We start from the raw sequence: 15,058 nt of genomic DNA on the forward strand, positions 1-15,058 counted from the left end.
GCCAGGGGGGCATTTGAACTCCGCTGCTGGCTGTACCCCTCTCTGCCCCACGCACCTCTCCCGCTCCACCCCCCCCCCCCACCTCTCCTGGCCAGCGCTCGCTCCTTCTCCCTACCCTACGGAGTCTTCAACAAGTTGGAGGAAGGCAGTAGCGCAGGGGTTAAGCTCGGGAATTCGCAATTACCAAGATCGTGACCCTCCCACACAGTACAGTAACTTATATACTTACCTGGCAGAGCCCGCTTTGCCGCTGGGCAAACACCCGTGGGGGGGTGGGGAGGGGCGGGAGGGGTAGGGCCGGCTGGAGAGGGCTGCTTCTAGCGGGCTGCAGTGCAGACCGGATCGGCGTGCTCCCGAGGTCCCCCCAGACTCAGGTAAGGAGCAAAGGGTGTGCGGACTGACTGGCTGGCGGTGTGTAGGGAGGCTGAACAGAACTTCCCCCCCCCCCCCAGTTGCCCAGTGCCAAGGCGGCGGCGGGCCCACACTGGAAGAGCCCCCTCTGGCGTGGCGGGCGCGCCGACGCTTGAAGAGTGTGTGTACTTGCGTCTGTCCCTAGTGGAGCGGAGCCGAGGGGGATACAAGTGGGAGGGTGGGTGGGTCGCAAAGCTGCAGAAGGATGACGGATGGGCGGAGGGGTGGAGGGTGGGCCAATAGGGACTGGTAGACAGGACTCCAAGGTCTAAAGACCTGTTCTGTGGGCATGCCAGGAAAGGGCGCGCGCGCGCTCGCGTGTGTGTGTGTGTGTGCGCGCGCGCGCGCGCCCTCCAGCACGTCGATTCCAGGGTGGCAAAAACCAATCATGGCAACTTTACCCCCTAAGTTCTTGCAATGCTTGCAGCATCCCACCCTAGATCAGGTTTTCCCCCACTGAAGGCACAAGCGTCCATTTGATCACATCCTTTTCTTTACTTTAGTGAGATGGGGTGGGGAGGCAAGAGAGGACGGGGAAGGGAGGTCGCTGCATCCATCAAAGTTTGGTTGAGTAGAATGGGAGAGGAGGTCTAGAGAAAGGGGAGGGGGGTCCTCCCTTCCTTCCTTCTGCAGACTGTGGTGGTGGGAGCTGGCAGTCAATGACAAGCTCGCCCCTTGTTGTTCCCCCCAACATTCTGTAGAATGGGTAGGAAATCGAGGGTCTGTGGTCATGAAAGGGCACTCGAGGCCAAAGGCCTTTGCACATCAATGTCTGGACAGGTTTCGGAGAGGGTAGAGCTTCATCATTCTCATTGAGCATTTAGAACTTTTTTTTTTTTTTCCGGGAGGGGAATACTGAGAGTTGAGAAATTCTCATTTTCTAGAAATAAGCTGACTAAAGTAGAGTTTGGGTTTATTTTATGTTCATCTTTGCCTGTCATTTTCCGTCTGGAGCTTCTGGCTTGGGTCCCAAGGGGAGAGGTCGTTCTCTTGAGCTCTTTTTCCCCAGTAGGTCGCGCCATCTTCTCACCTGGGATGGAATTGGGGTGGGGGGGGTCACACATAGCTTCTCCCCCCCACAACAATATTTTAATGTGTTCCAGTCTAGGTTTTGTTGAATAATTAGAAATGGAAATATTTTTTCTCCCTCCCCCTTCTGGAAAAAAAGGGGGGGGGGAAATGTGAGCTGTCTTCTGATTGGTGGGTGACGATTTTAGTCCACACCAATGAGCTGGCCGCCCTGTCTGTATTTATTTAGTGCTCTGGGGGACTTTTTCTCTTTACGCAGCGCCTGTAGTCACGGCTGGAACCTCTGCTGGGGGACTAGGAAGGATAAGAGGGGATTGGGGGGTACTCTGAAGTGTACCTGTTCGGAGATCTGCGACCTTGCAAGCCAGGGCTGCAGAACGCTGATAAGGGAATGGGGCGATAGGACCGGCAGACGGTCTCGGAGTACCGAGGCGATAAGAGAGGGTGGAGGCTGGGCTCCGGGATCCCCGATCCCCTTCCTAGCTCCCCTTCTTGCCCTCCACATACCTCTACCACGGCTGTGCAGGGCTGGGCTTAGGGGGATCGCGGAGAGGTAGAGGGATGGGTCGGGGGCGCGAGGAGCGGCGGGCGGAGCGCAGGGTGGGGAGGCTGAGCGGCGCTGGAGCGCGCCGGGGAGACCCAGCCTACTCGGCTTCGAGGTTCGGAGACATCCTGGGTTGAAGGCGGCGGCGGCGGCAGCGGCAGGGACCGAAGAAGCAGCCGGCAGACTCTGCCCTTCGCGAATCTTTTTGCGGTCTGGGCTTGCTGTACATAACTCAATAGCCGGAAGCCCTTACCCCAAAAAGCATTCGCGGAGGGCGCACTCGTCGAGACGACAGACAGCAGCAATCAGCGATCTCCAGAAGCCCGCACCTTCCCGAGCCGCTCCAGCCGAGACTTCCCCGACCTCCCCCTTCCCCCATTTCCCAGCGAAGAACCAGTCTTCTCCCCCAGCCCCTCACTGTCCTTTCCGCACTCCCGGAGCCTTTGGTCGGCAGCCTTCTCCCTGGGTGGGCTCCCCCGCCCCCAACTTTTTAATCGACTTTGTATCACAGGGGGAATTAATGGGAGCGGGTGGGGTGAGAGCATTTTCGGAGGAGTGGGAAGAAGCTAAAATACAATAAAAGTTTACAGAAGTTGTGTCGTCCCCCCCAGCCCCACCCACACCCCCAAATAACCCCAATCACACATAGACAAAATGAGGAGGGGGGCTTGGTCGTGGGGCCAGGTCTCTATCCAGAGTATGAATCAGTTTAGGACACGCTGTGGTCATACTTGACCATAAGGATCCGGCTCTGCAATGTGGGGGTGGGGAAGCCCTTGAGGGAGGGGCGGTAGGTCCTTAGCATCCTCCGTCCTGATGCGCAGGACTCGGAGGTGAGGCGGTGATGGGAGCCGCGGTGAATTCGGTAGCTCCGAAAAAGAGGGAAAACACCCAGGCACCGCCCGCTCCCCGGAGCCTTCCTCCCGCGCCTGCTTCCAACCTAATTCCAGGCGTTCTACAGGCTCGGTTACCCACCATCTCCTCTTTTTCAAAACTAAGTAGCACAGAAGAGGGTAAAACAGGCGAAAACTGCGGGAGGAACCCTCGGGGAAAGAGCTTTGGAGAGCTGCGGTTGTACCGGACTCAGCCGCTTAGTAGAAGCAGCAGCAGCAGCAGCAGCCCCATCCTGGCCTCTCAAGGCTCCCGGTCCTGGGGAGGGAGGCAAGCTGCAGGATTGAGGGGGGGGTGTCCATGGGTCCCTCCCTTCTCCCCCTTCATCCATTGCAGTCGTGACCACTTCGCTTATAAGTGGCACAAATCAGGCCTTCGCCACGTTTTGTGCCCCGTGTCCTTCATTAGCTAGAAACCCTGCTAGACGCCCTTGCCCTTAGGGACCGGGCCAGAAGGACACACAGACACACACGAGTGCACACATGAATAAAAATGGACACCGGATGGGTCTAGTGATCTGAGAGTCCGTGGCTCGAGGGCTACACAGCTTCCCACTTTCGGGGAGGGCCTGGATTTCCCCCACATCCCAACCACCATTCTTTAAACAAACTAAATGTCCCCACCCCGCCCCCATTCCTCTGCAGTTTGAACACTCAGACTCTATCTACCTTCACCTCAGCAGGAAGGGGACCCCGGGAGTGTTAGGCATGCGAGACAGAGCCAGTCAGTTCTAGCTCAGTCTGCAAGAAGGCACCGCAGGTGAAGACTCCAAGATCTAGGGTTAAATCATAGGCCCCCACCACAGATAAAGGGGGTTGTCCTTCCACAAAGGTATTTTCTGGAAGAGTAAAAGGGTCCCTACGAGATGCCCAGGAGATGGAGCAGAAGGAAATACTCTGCGGGATTTTCCTCCTGCCTCTCACCTGGGGCCGTCTGTGGAGCGATAGCTCTTCAGAGGAGAGGCACAAGAACCACGCTAGATTAAAAATAGCTTCACCCTGTGTACCTTTCCATCTCTTTTGTCTTTTGCTCCAGTCCCCCTACCCTCTCCCCGGCCAGAAAGCCCTTCCCTCTCCAAAAACCTGCATCTTCACCACATTTGGGAGAAAAGTGACCTGAGAGAACTGAACTTGCATGAAAGGGTTTGAGCAACCGGTGGTGCAGGATGCTCCGGGTTCCTGTACCCAAAGTCCCTCCATCTCTTCCACTGAGGTTGGATGTGGGGCTGAGGTTCCAGGGCACAGGAGCACCCCGCGGAAGCCGGCGTGGTGCTGTGCCAGAGCGAGCCCTTGCCTCGCAGCGTCTCAGCCAGACAACTGTTGCTGCCTTGCCTCAAAGCTGCTGCTGCTGCTGCTGCTGCTGCTGCTGCTGCTGCTGCTGCTGCTGCTGCTGCTGCTGCTGCTGGCCGGGCGGCTGCAGCCAGTTCAGGCTGCTCTTTTTTTCTTTTTTCTTTTCTTTTTTTTTTTTTTTTTTTTGGTCTGGTATGGGGGATTGTGGAAAAGAGTCCTGTCATTGTGATAGGATGGAGGAAAAGACCCCCTCTCATTTTCTTCCTTGATAAGTGAAACCCGGTGGCTTTTTGATCCTTTCTTTCCCCTCCTTTGGATAGTGATACCAGCCAGAGGCCAGTGAGAACCGCTCTCCCCCTGGGTCCTCACTTTGCCTTTGCTAAGAAAGGGGGAGGGCGCCTTCAAAGGACACACCCTTGTCAGAAAAGTTAGGGGCCTTGTGGCAACTCCCAGGTACTTGTGTTTGATGCCAACCTCCAGAGCCCCTGTTAAGGAGAGGGGACAGTCCCATCTTTGTCCCCAATCTACTCTCTAGGGGGAGTAGGAGGTATTGGGGAAGTCCTTTGGGAACCTAGTTTCCTAGGCCAAGGAAGTTGCTTGACTTTTGCCAGAGTTAAAAATCAAGGTCAATGATTGTCTCTGGAGCTAGGGAAGAGGTGAAGGGTCATAGGGCCCGCTCCAGGTCACCTGCCCTCAGTGAGGGAGAGGAGGTGACCTGAGCCAGCCTAAGCCATTCTCCATGCCCTCTTTCTCTGTCCCATTTTTCCTGCTCTCCTCATTCACTGACTGTCCCCTCTCTGCTTCTTCCTCCTCTTCCTGAGGCTGGAGCCAGTTTTCTTGCCTTTGTCTGAGCCTGGAGTCCCTTCTGCCCTCTTTCCAGAACCAGTGGCTCCTTCAAGTCACTCTCTTTACCTACTCTAGGTTGGAGGCAAAGACAGGGATTGATTCCAAGGTTCTAGGTAGACTTGCTGCAGTGTCAGACCTGGACCTTCCTCTCTGTCCCAGGAACTTCTCAGCCCCGAGGGCTCCAGGAGCATCTCTGAAAAGCACTTTGCTTGCATCAGCATGCATGCCAGCCACAGCTCAGGGGCCAGATGCACCTCTCTGCCTTTTCCCTTTCCATCAACCCCCATGCCTTGCAAAACAAAAATCCCAGCTCCCAACCTTCCCCCTTTTCCTTCCCAGCCAGCAAAGTAACCTTATCAATCTTTTAACCCTTTCAGATGCTCAAACTATCCTGACAACTTGATGCCTGCCTAGAGGGTGGCCACCAAGAGAAGAGATCTCTGAGGTCACAAAAGCTGAAGAACCTGCAGGGATGCACTCAGGAGCCTCAGGTGAGCACAAAGAGACCTCAGCCTATGGCTTTCTTGCCTAGCCAGTCTCCTGGGGCCTCCAAACACAATCCTTACTTGATGATGAGATATCTGGAAGCCAGGGATCCAGTATGTAGCCACATCCCTCAGAAACTTAGCTCTAGGCAAAGAAAGCCATTCATCACAGAAATTATGAGGAAAGGCATAGTCCCTAAGGAGGCAGGCCTACTTCCTATCTTGTCCCCTCTGCAGGATGTAAGGTGGGCATAAATGTTCAGAAGCTACTCAAACCTCAGTACTGAGGTGCAAAGGCCTGACTCAGTGGTCCCAACTGTTCCCCTTTCCCTTCTCTTTCTGCACTATTTTCAGCCTCAGGGGCTCACATGAGAGGCAGAATTAAGGTGTGTTTGGCTAAAGTTAGGTAATCTGAAGATACCAAAACATTAAGTGATATCTTGACATCTTCTTAACCTGAGTTGGGTATGGATGGACGGAACATTCTAGGCTAATGCCTTTCTTCTTTTACTTTCTTTATCTTTTTTGAGGGGTTAAGGCCTTAAACTCTAAATGTATTTATTTTTCTTCCATTAGCCAGCAAAATCCTTTGCTATGGAGCTTTTGTTTAGCTAGCTTTCTGAGCTTCAGAGTCATACTGTGATTCTTATTGGGGAATTCAGTTTAGAGTCTGGCAGAGAGTTTTGAACTCCAGGACTATTAGATTTACGGGGAAGGAAGAAACCAAGCTACCTGGCTAATCCTCAGATGTCATGTGAGCCAAATGTATAAAGCTGCCAGCAACCTTAGAGAAAAACTGCAGGCTGAAAGCAGAACAAGAGCCCATTTCACTGAAAACATTTGGATTATTATAACAGAGTTATTTACTATCTTAATTAAATGATTGTTATATAGATTTTCTTTAAAATTTTTATGCTTTGAGGGTACAACTCAAGCCAGGAGCAAATTGTCTGGAATCCTTTATACATCCAGGTCAAATAAAGGATGAAGATGAAGCCATGAGGTTTCTGGGCTGCGATTAACTTCTTCTAAACTTTGTATCTAAACAGGTACAAAGTTCTGATGTTTACAGCATCTGTCTTGGGGTAGTAGGTTTGTTGTTAATTCCAAGAGGTTACAATCTGCTCCTTCCTCCCCTTAATTGATAGCCCATCTGTACTATGAGGACATCTAAGAAAACAATAGTGAGGAGGAATAATTACCAAATGGTAATAATTACCAAACGGTAATCTCTTCTAAATTATATTTGAAGAATCCACAAATGAGTAAACTGCAAAGATAGATCTGATAGCAAGCAAAAGCTGGAAAGAATCAGATATTGATCTCTTCATTTTATAAACCAAGAAACAGGTTCAGAGAGGTTAAGTGACATTTGCCAAGGTCACATACTGAATCTCCAACCCACAATGTGTATTGTCTATTCTGGATTCTTTTCTTATTCACTGACGATGTCTTATTATTACCTAAATAATAGAGATCATGCATAAACATGATTCAGGATATCTTAACAGATTCTTGCCTCTAGGGAACCTGGGTTCAAAGAAGGGGGCAGAAAGTCTCTTCTGCCAGGATTCAGCATTCTAGGGGATTCTCTAGAGGTTTAGGTACAGCTCTCATCTCGTCCTTCTGACAGCACAAAAAATTTGCATAGAACCCCAGTGTTGGTCTCCTTCAAAATGTCAGCTAGCATGAGCTAGAGGCCTAGTCTCTTCTCTTTTGGAGGCTGCTTCACCCTTCTTGCGTGCTGGGCTTGATCCTGAACTGCTAAAAGGTCCAGTTTGAATTCTACTGTCTCCTTTAAAAGCAAGAAGGCCATGGAGCTTTTAGTAGCAAGGAGGGATCTGTTGGATCCTTGTCCCTTATGCTTTGTTGCTGTTGTTGTATGTATTTTGTTTGTTTGTTTGGTTGGTTGCTTGGGATTATGCCTTCTTTTTTTTTTTTTTCATTTTTTGTTGGTTTTTTTTTTGCCACTAGTGGGGCTTGAACTCAGGGCCTGAGCACTGTCCCTGGCTTCTTTTTGCTCAAGGCTAGCACTCTGCCACTTGAGCCACAGCACCACTTCTGATCTTTCCTATATATGTGGTGCTGAGGAATTGAACCCAGGGCTTCATGTATTCAAGGCAAGTGCTCTACCCACTAGGCCATAATCCCAGCCCCGCCTTCTTTTTTAGAATGCTGTAAAAGCCTGCTTTCAGGAAAGCTGCTTGGCATGGTCGGTTTTAAACTTCAGGTTTATTGCCAAACCCCAGATCCAAGTTCACAATTTCAATCTCACCTATTTCCACCAGTGGCAACTGTTCTGATGCTTATTACTCATGTCCTCAGAACACAGGACCAGGATTCTTGCTGTGGGAGCTGTCATAAATGAATTGGTCTGGTGGCCTTTTCTGTGGACTCTGACCCTATTCTCTTCCCTATCCCCCTTTGAGGAGATGGACCCACTGGCAACTTCTAGCTGGGAAAAAAAGGCTTGTTTCATTGCTCAAAAAGACACACTGGGGACTGGGAATATGGCCTAGTGGTAAAGTGCTCACTTCGTATGCATGAAGCCTTAGGTTCGATTCCTCAGCATCACATATACAGAAAGAGCCGGAAGTGACACTGTGGCTCAAGTGGTAGAGTGCTAACCTTGAGCAAAAAGAAGCCAGGGACAGTGTACAGGCCCTGAGTTCAAACCCCAAGACTGGCAAAAAACAAAACAAACAAAAAGACACATGGGGAATGAGGAAATGAGATGGAGCAAAAGATTCAAATGTGTTTCAAAGCAAGCAGAACAAGAACTTCTAGCAGTAGAAAGAAATGAAAGATTAGATATAGATATATCTATTAGCAGTAGAAAGAATCAATGCATCCAGTTCTGATTTCTTAAACATTATGTTGAAGAGTCAATTTTATCTCATGTAGGTCTCAATTGCTCCGTCTATAAATTAGATGCTTTAGGAAATGCATTCATGCATTTTTTCAACAATTGTTGAATATTTACCTGACAAAGGTTATTGGGGCCTCTACAGTGTGTATCAGGCCTTATTCTAGGTGTTGGAGAAAGAAACTTGTATTTTTTTCCATTGACAACCTGATCAAAGCTGTGGACTTTCTTGCCAACAAAAGAAAATCAAATAAATAGTAGTTTCATAAATAATAATTTTAGGGATTTCTATGACCTCTCTTAGTACATCCCCACCTTCCTCCAGGGATACCAAACACAAAATTTTTCATCTTGTTTCTAAGACCTACATTTTACAATATTAAAGTTTGAGGTTAAGGAGTATGGTGAAATATTAGGTTTTCGTTGGTCTTTTTTTTCTTTTCATAGCATCACTGTTTCTTTCTCTGTCTCTGTCTCTCTCTGTTTCTCTGTGTCTGTGTCTATATCTGTCTCTCTTTCTTTCTTTCTCTCTCTCTCTTTCTCAGAGAGAGATTCTGGTGCCCTTTGTTTAGAACACAAGTATTGGGTACTTAATAATGTAAATAGTTAGAACAAAGACTGACCAGCCAGCCAGGCTGAGAGGTAAGACAGAAAAAGAATGGAAAAGTGGAAACAGATAAGAAATTTGATAATCAAACTCAACCTGATCCCAAAAAATTTTTCAAGATACCATCTGTCTTTTAGGTTGTGTTCATGGCCCAAGATTTATGATTTGGAAGAAAGGTTTGTGCTTTGACACGATAGGGAAGACTGTAACAGGGCTCATAGCAAATTTGGATGGACTTTTTTTAATAATGTTTTCGAATAAGAAGTGAAATCTCAGTCAGAATCAAGGGACTTTTTTGAGAAGGAAAGACCAGGCCATTTCTGATGCTGTTGGGTTGGTAAACTGACAGCTTCTAGCACAGCAAAGTTCTTTATGACAGGCTGTTCTGTTAAGGCCTTAATGGAGGAAAAAACAGATGTCTTAAATGGACCCTGAAAGGGCAATGTACAAAGGTTTCATTCAGCCAGACATTGGTGGCTCCTGACTATAAACCTAACTACTCAGGAGACTGAGATCTGAGGATCAAGGTTCAAAGTCAGCCCAGGTAGGAAAGTCTAGGAGACTATTATCTTCAATTAAGCACCAAAATAGCTGGAAGTGGAGCTATGGCTCAAGCTTTAAGCACAAAAGCTCAGAGACAGTGCAGACCCTGTGTTCAAGCCCAGTGACTGGTACACACACACACACACACACACACACACACACACACACACACACCACACACATACACACACACACACACACAGAGTTTTACCCTATTTCTGAGTCTTTCAGAGGTTTTGTTTTGTTTCCTTGCCTCAGTAGCCTCAGAATTCTTCCTTGAAGTAAGGAAGGCTTGAGCTTTTCAGTTCAGGCCTGACTTTAGTGCTGATCAGATAACAATACAAAGTGGACTTGCAGAGGCAGTTCTGTGCTCTTGCCTGGTAGTGCGGAATAGCCAGATCCACCTGTGCAAGGATCAGATGAGGATCTGAGATGGTAAAATCCTCGTGTTGGACTACAGAAGGGTATGTTAGAGTATGAGTTTCTGCTTAAGGAAGAAAGCAGCAGGTTGCTGCTGGTGTGGCAAAAGTACAGGAAAAGGCATACAAACACAAAGAGGTCCTTTTCATTTTCTCAATTTCTTCAGCTGTTTAATGAGGAAAATAATCACTTCCTCCACCAGAACATTCAGGCAAGGATTACATGAGATCATACATGTGAAGCGTTTTATACCTACTCAGTGCCTAAGAAATCTTAACCATTCTTATTATTGTTACTGTTATGATAGACATTTGTTTTTGTTTCTCTCTGGCCAATATCATATGTAGAAACGTCATACAAGACTTAGATCATATAATCAGCAGCCATAGGACCAAAGCTATTCCCAGATTGACAGATAAAAGATAATCTTTTCTAGAAGCATCTGTCCATTTGCCCCATAGCCTGCCAGTATTCAGGATTACCCGGCTGGGAGCAAATCAGAAGGACTGATAGGAAAGTCTTTTTTTTTTTTTTTTCTACTTTCTGTGTCCCTACATGAAGATTAGTTCTTTCTAGTTTCATTCTGCCCTTTAATTCTTTGCTGTCATGGTCTTTTAAAAATCACATTTTTTTTTTTTTTACAAATTTCTCTTTCCACCTTTTCTCTTCTTTTCCTCTTTTTATCTCCCAAGCTTTCTTTTTCAGAAGGAAAAGCAGTTTATCTAAGATTGTTCTTAATCACTTTTTCCATACAGCTTATATCTAGTCCTACATTTTCAGAATTTGGGTAATCTCCATCAAAGAATATAGGGAAAATAAGATGCTAACGTAAATGGTATTTTGTCTGTTTTTTACCATACAGTTTTTTTTTTTTTTTTTTTTTTTGGCCAATCCTGGGCCTTGGACTCAGGGCCTGAGCACTGTCCCTGGCTTCTTCCCGCTCAAGGCTAGCAGCTACTCTGCCACTTGAGCCACAGCGCCGCTTCTGGCCGTTTTCTGTATATGTGGTGCTGGGGAATCGAACCTAGGGCCTCGTGTATCCGAGGCAGGCACTCTTGCCACTAGGCTATATCCCCAGCCCCAGACCATACAGTTTTTATCTTCCTTTTTTCTTCTTCTAACTTCATTTTCAACATCATAGAAATCTTTTTATCTCTTCTTATAACTCACCTTCACACATTCCCTGCAAAAACAATCTTTATTCTCCTCCATTTGATTTACTTGGCTTAGCAGGCTTTTCTTTTTAAGTGTTTTGGTTGCAAATTGTAGCTTGGTTGTACAATAAATAGAATGTGACTTCTACATTTTTTTTTGTTAATACTAGGGGGAAAAAGGGGGCCTAGGGATACCATTTGTATCCCAAGTCAATCAATGTCTGAGGTCATTTCAAAGAGAAGAAAATGATTTTTAAAATTTATATTTCCTTCTCTTCCTCTCTTCTTCCTCCTTTTCCTCCTCCTTCTCCTCCTTCTCCTTGTTTTCATAGGCATTGGAGACTATGCTACAGTCTTTTCTTCATTTTTCACTTTTATGCATTTAATCCTAGAGCCAACCTGTTGCTTCCTCCTTGGCCACCTCTTTCTCTCTTTCTCTTCCTCTCTCCCTCTCTTCCCCTCTCTCTCTCATACACACACACACAAACACACACATACACACACACATCATAAACAGATGCACAGGTGCATGTAAGCCTAGAGAGTGGTCTTTCTGTCTTTTAGCATCCTTTTGAGAGGAAGGAGGAAGGAAGCACAGTCTGAGGGAGCAGGGAACCACACAATCAAGAGCAGTAAGCTTTGAAGAGCAGTCAAGACCCTCCAGGCCCAGGACTAGATGAGACATGTCGGTAAGACAGGTGCTATGTGAGTTGGAGGAGGAAGAGGGAGTAAAGGAGGAACAAGGAAGCAGAAAGGTGATTGTAAAGCTACTAGACGTCCTAAAGAAGGCAAGAAGCAAGGAGTTTGTCCCTACCAGTGTCTGGATCATGCCAAGAATTCTTATATGTTGTGCTTTGTGGGGTGGCCCCAGCATGGAGCTGGACAAATGGTGATAGCACTGGGGGAATTTGCTCAGGGCTTCTTGGCCTCTACTACGTAGGTTCTGATCAGTAAAATTGCAGTAATTGATTCTGTATCAAGACTTTCATACCTCAGCTGGCAAATTGCTGGGTTAACCCTATAAAGGGAGTCATGATAATCTTGAAGATCAGATTTTAGATATGGCTTAAAAGTAAAATTCAGAAAAGCAACAATTCCATCATTTATTTCAAAAGTAGAGTAGATCTATTTTTTTTTAAATTAAGAGGTCTTCTTCCCTCTTTGAAGGAAGATTTCAAGAGCACTTGGGCCAAGGATGAGGAAAAACAGCAGAATCCTTTGTAATACAGGTGTGTGGGGGGGGGCGGGGTTCTATGGACTCAGATGAGATTGTCTAGAAAATCCTGTCATTCTTCCAATTAAAGGTTAGTAAATAAATTAATTAATTTAAAAGGAAGGGATGGATTAGATGCGGTCCACAAAATCTTTATTCTTTAGCTTCCTACCATCTCTGAACCTTAAGATCGCATTAAATGAACTAATGTTTAAATAAAAGAGGAAAACAGTTTCAGCCAGTAAATTTCTTTGTGTCTAATTTTTAAAAATGTAAACATAAGCAGGTAAAAGAGAGCAGAAATTGTCATTTGTAATCATAATCTAAAAGGAAAATTTTTTATTACATTTCCTGAATAAAAATTTGTTCATCACTACTTATAAAACAAATATTTAAGGAAACATTGTAAATTGCTATTCAAATAGATGCCTAATGTAATATTTTCCTGAGTTTTCAGGTTTATAAAACCCTCTGAATAAAGATATTTCCTTCTCAAACTTATCTGTTAGGAAGTTTGTTTAGAAAAGCTTGTCCCAGGTAGTTTTACACCAGAAAATATCTATATTTAAATATGATACAGTCTGAAAACAGTAGCTATCACTCCAAATAGCAGACAATGAGATTCTGAAAGTACAAATGCTTGTGCATTGGCTTTTTTGAAGATTAACTGTTAGCTTTTGAATTTATTTTTTAATGGTGCTTAGAATACGGGGAGAAAGGAAAATTCCTTTTACAAGGAGGAGAACATTTTTTAAAATGAGCTATATAATTGTTTTTCATTTTATAATTTTAAATTTTGTTTCTCAGTCAGCTGCCTCTCAGCTAACCTGAGATTTAAGATGAAATTTCGTGTTTCATTTTTTGCATGTGTTTGTTTTCTGTATATTCAGCTTGTATAACACTAAAGGTAATGCATCCTAGTTTTAAAAAATCATCATTTAACCAAAGCTAAACTAGCTCAAGAGGTTATTTTATTCATGAACATGACATCTTAACTTTTCATATGACACATAAGAATCTAACTTTGCACAGGATTACGTGGTAATTCATTAATTTTCTTATTTAGGGGAGATGCACCACTTTCTGCTACTTAAATTCATTCCTTAATTTGAAAATAAGATTTCTTTTCTGATTCAATTTTTGTTAGAAATAGACCTTTTGGTCAAAATATTTTTTCCAGGTAGAATTTTAAACTGAAAGCATTTTTTATTACCAATTTTTTAAAGAGTTTCTGTTTTAGCAGTAGACTGATCTCATCTTCATTTTTCTTTCCTGAATATGTTTGTAGATTACATAATTTATAATCCTTAATATAACACATCAAAATACATTATTTTATTTGTAATGTTTATAATTTCAAATGGATTATATGTAACAATAGTAGCTATTTATTTATGCAGTAAATTTTACTGCTTTGCTTTTTAGCAAGACTTTTTTGTGTTTATTTTCCTATTTGTGCAGGAAGGCCTTATAATAAATTCAAATGGCAGATTGTGACAGTTACTTGAGAAGTAATATTATAGAATTAATGAAATCTATGAAAAAGTCAAGAAATGATTCTAACTCGATGAAACTACCTAAAACATATATAAACTAGCTCACAATTTCTCAAATTAATTTTCCCTTGAATTTCACAAATCCTTAAGTGTTTTTCATACCTTGTGCTAACCCACCTGTTGCATTTAAGTTTGTGTGCTCAGAAAAAGAAGGGGAGATATGTGAGGCAATTAAAACAATCAAATGTATAGTAGAACTGCATACATTTTCCCCACTGCCGTGTGTGTGTGTGTGTGTGTGTGTGTGTGTGTGAGAGAGAGAGAGAGAGAGAGAGAGAGAGAGAGAGAGAGAGAGAGCGCAAAAGGGAGCGATAACCTGGGGCACAATTATTCTATATACATGTCTTTTTCTATTTTCCTATTGGCTATGAAAATGTACCCTTATAGGGAAAATTCTGCTTATAGAGTTTTTTTTTAAATTTGTTTGTTGTCAAAGTGATGTACAGAAGGGTTACAGTTTCATATGTAAGGCAGTGAGTATTTTTTCCTTTTTTTTTTAAATGGAGGTATTGTGATAGGAAGGGAAATTTGATGCTTGTTAATTCTTGTTTTTCTTCAAGGGGAGTCAGCTTTTGGGTTTTTTTTTAAATGTCATATGCTCTTGGATGTTAATGTACATTTTCAAGGAAAAGAGGAGGGAGGCTATTTTCTCAGAATATCTATAGGGAATGAAGGCTATTCTGGAAAAAATATGCCAAGAAGTAACTCAGGACAGGGTAAGGAGGAATATAGGAAGCATAATCCAACCTCAGAGATAGGATGAAAATACCCCAAAACTGTGAGTTTCACATTGGCCTAAATTTTTTTTGCTTACTGATGACTGTTATGTTTGCATATGTACATTTGCACATGCATATGCACACACACACATATTCTAGCTCATCTTTCTCACTCCGAAGATGGTACCTTTGTATCTGAACATAACCTACTGTGAAAATACAGTCCTGTGCTGGTGCAGGCTGTCCACTATGCTTGAAAATGGGAATTTTTTTGTTTCACTTCAAATCAAAGTCGAGTCAATGTGCCAATAACAAACTAAATATTGATGATGTATTACACATGGGCTAGTGTTTTCTCCAAAGTAATTTATCCTTAAATCTGAAGCAAATCTCAGAACCACTGTTGCCTCTTGGATTGTTAGAATATTGTATGATTATATCTGACACTGCTAAACCAAAATATCTTTAAATAACATTTTAATTTC

This window comes from Perognathus longimembris, chromosome 13 (assembly GCF_023159225.1).
Source record: "Perognathus longimembris pacificus isolate PPM17 chromosome 13, ASM2315922v1, whole genome shotgun sequence".
NCBI lineage: Eukaryota > Metazoa > Chordata > Mammalia > Rodentia > Heteromyidae > Perognathus > Perognathus longimembris.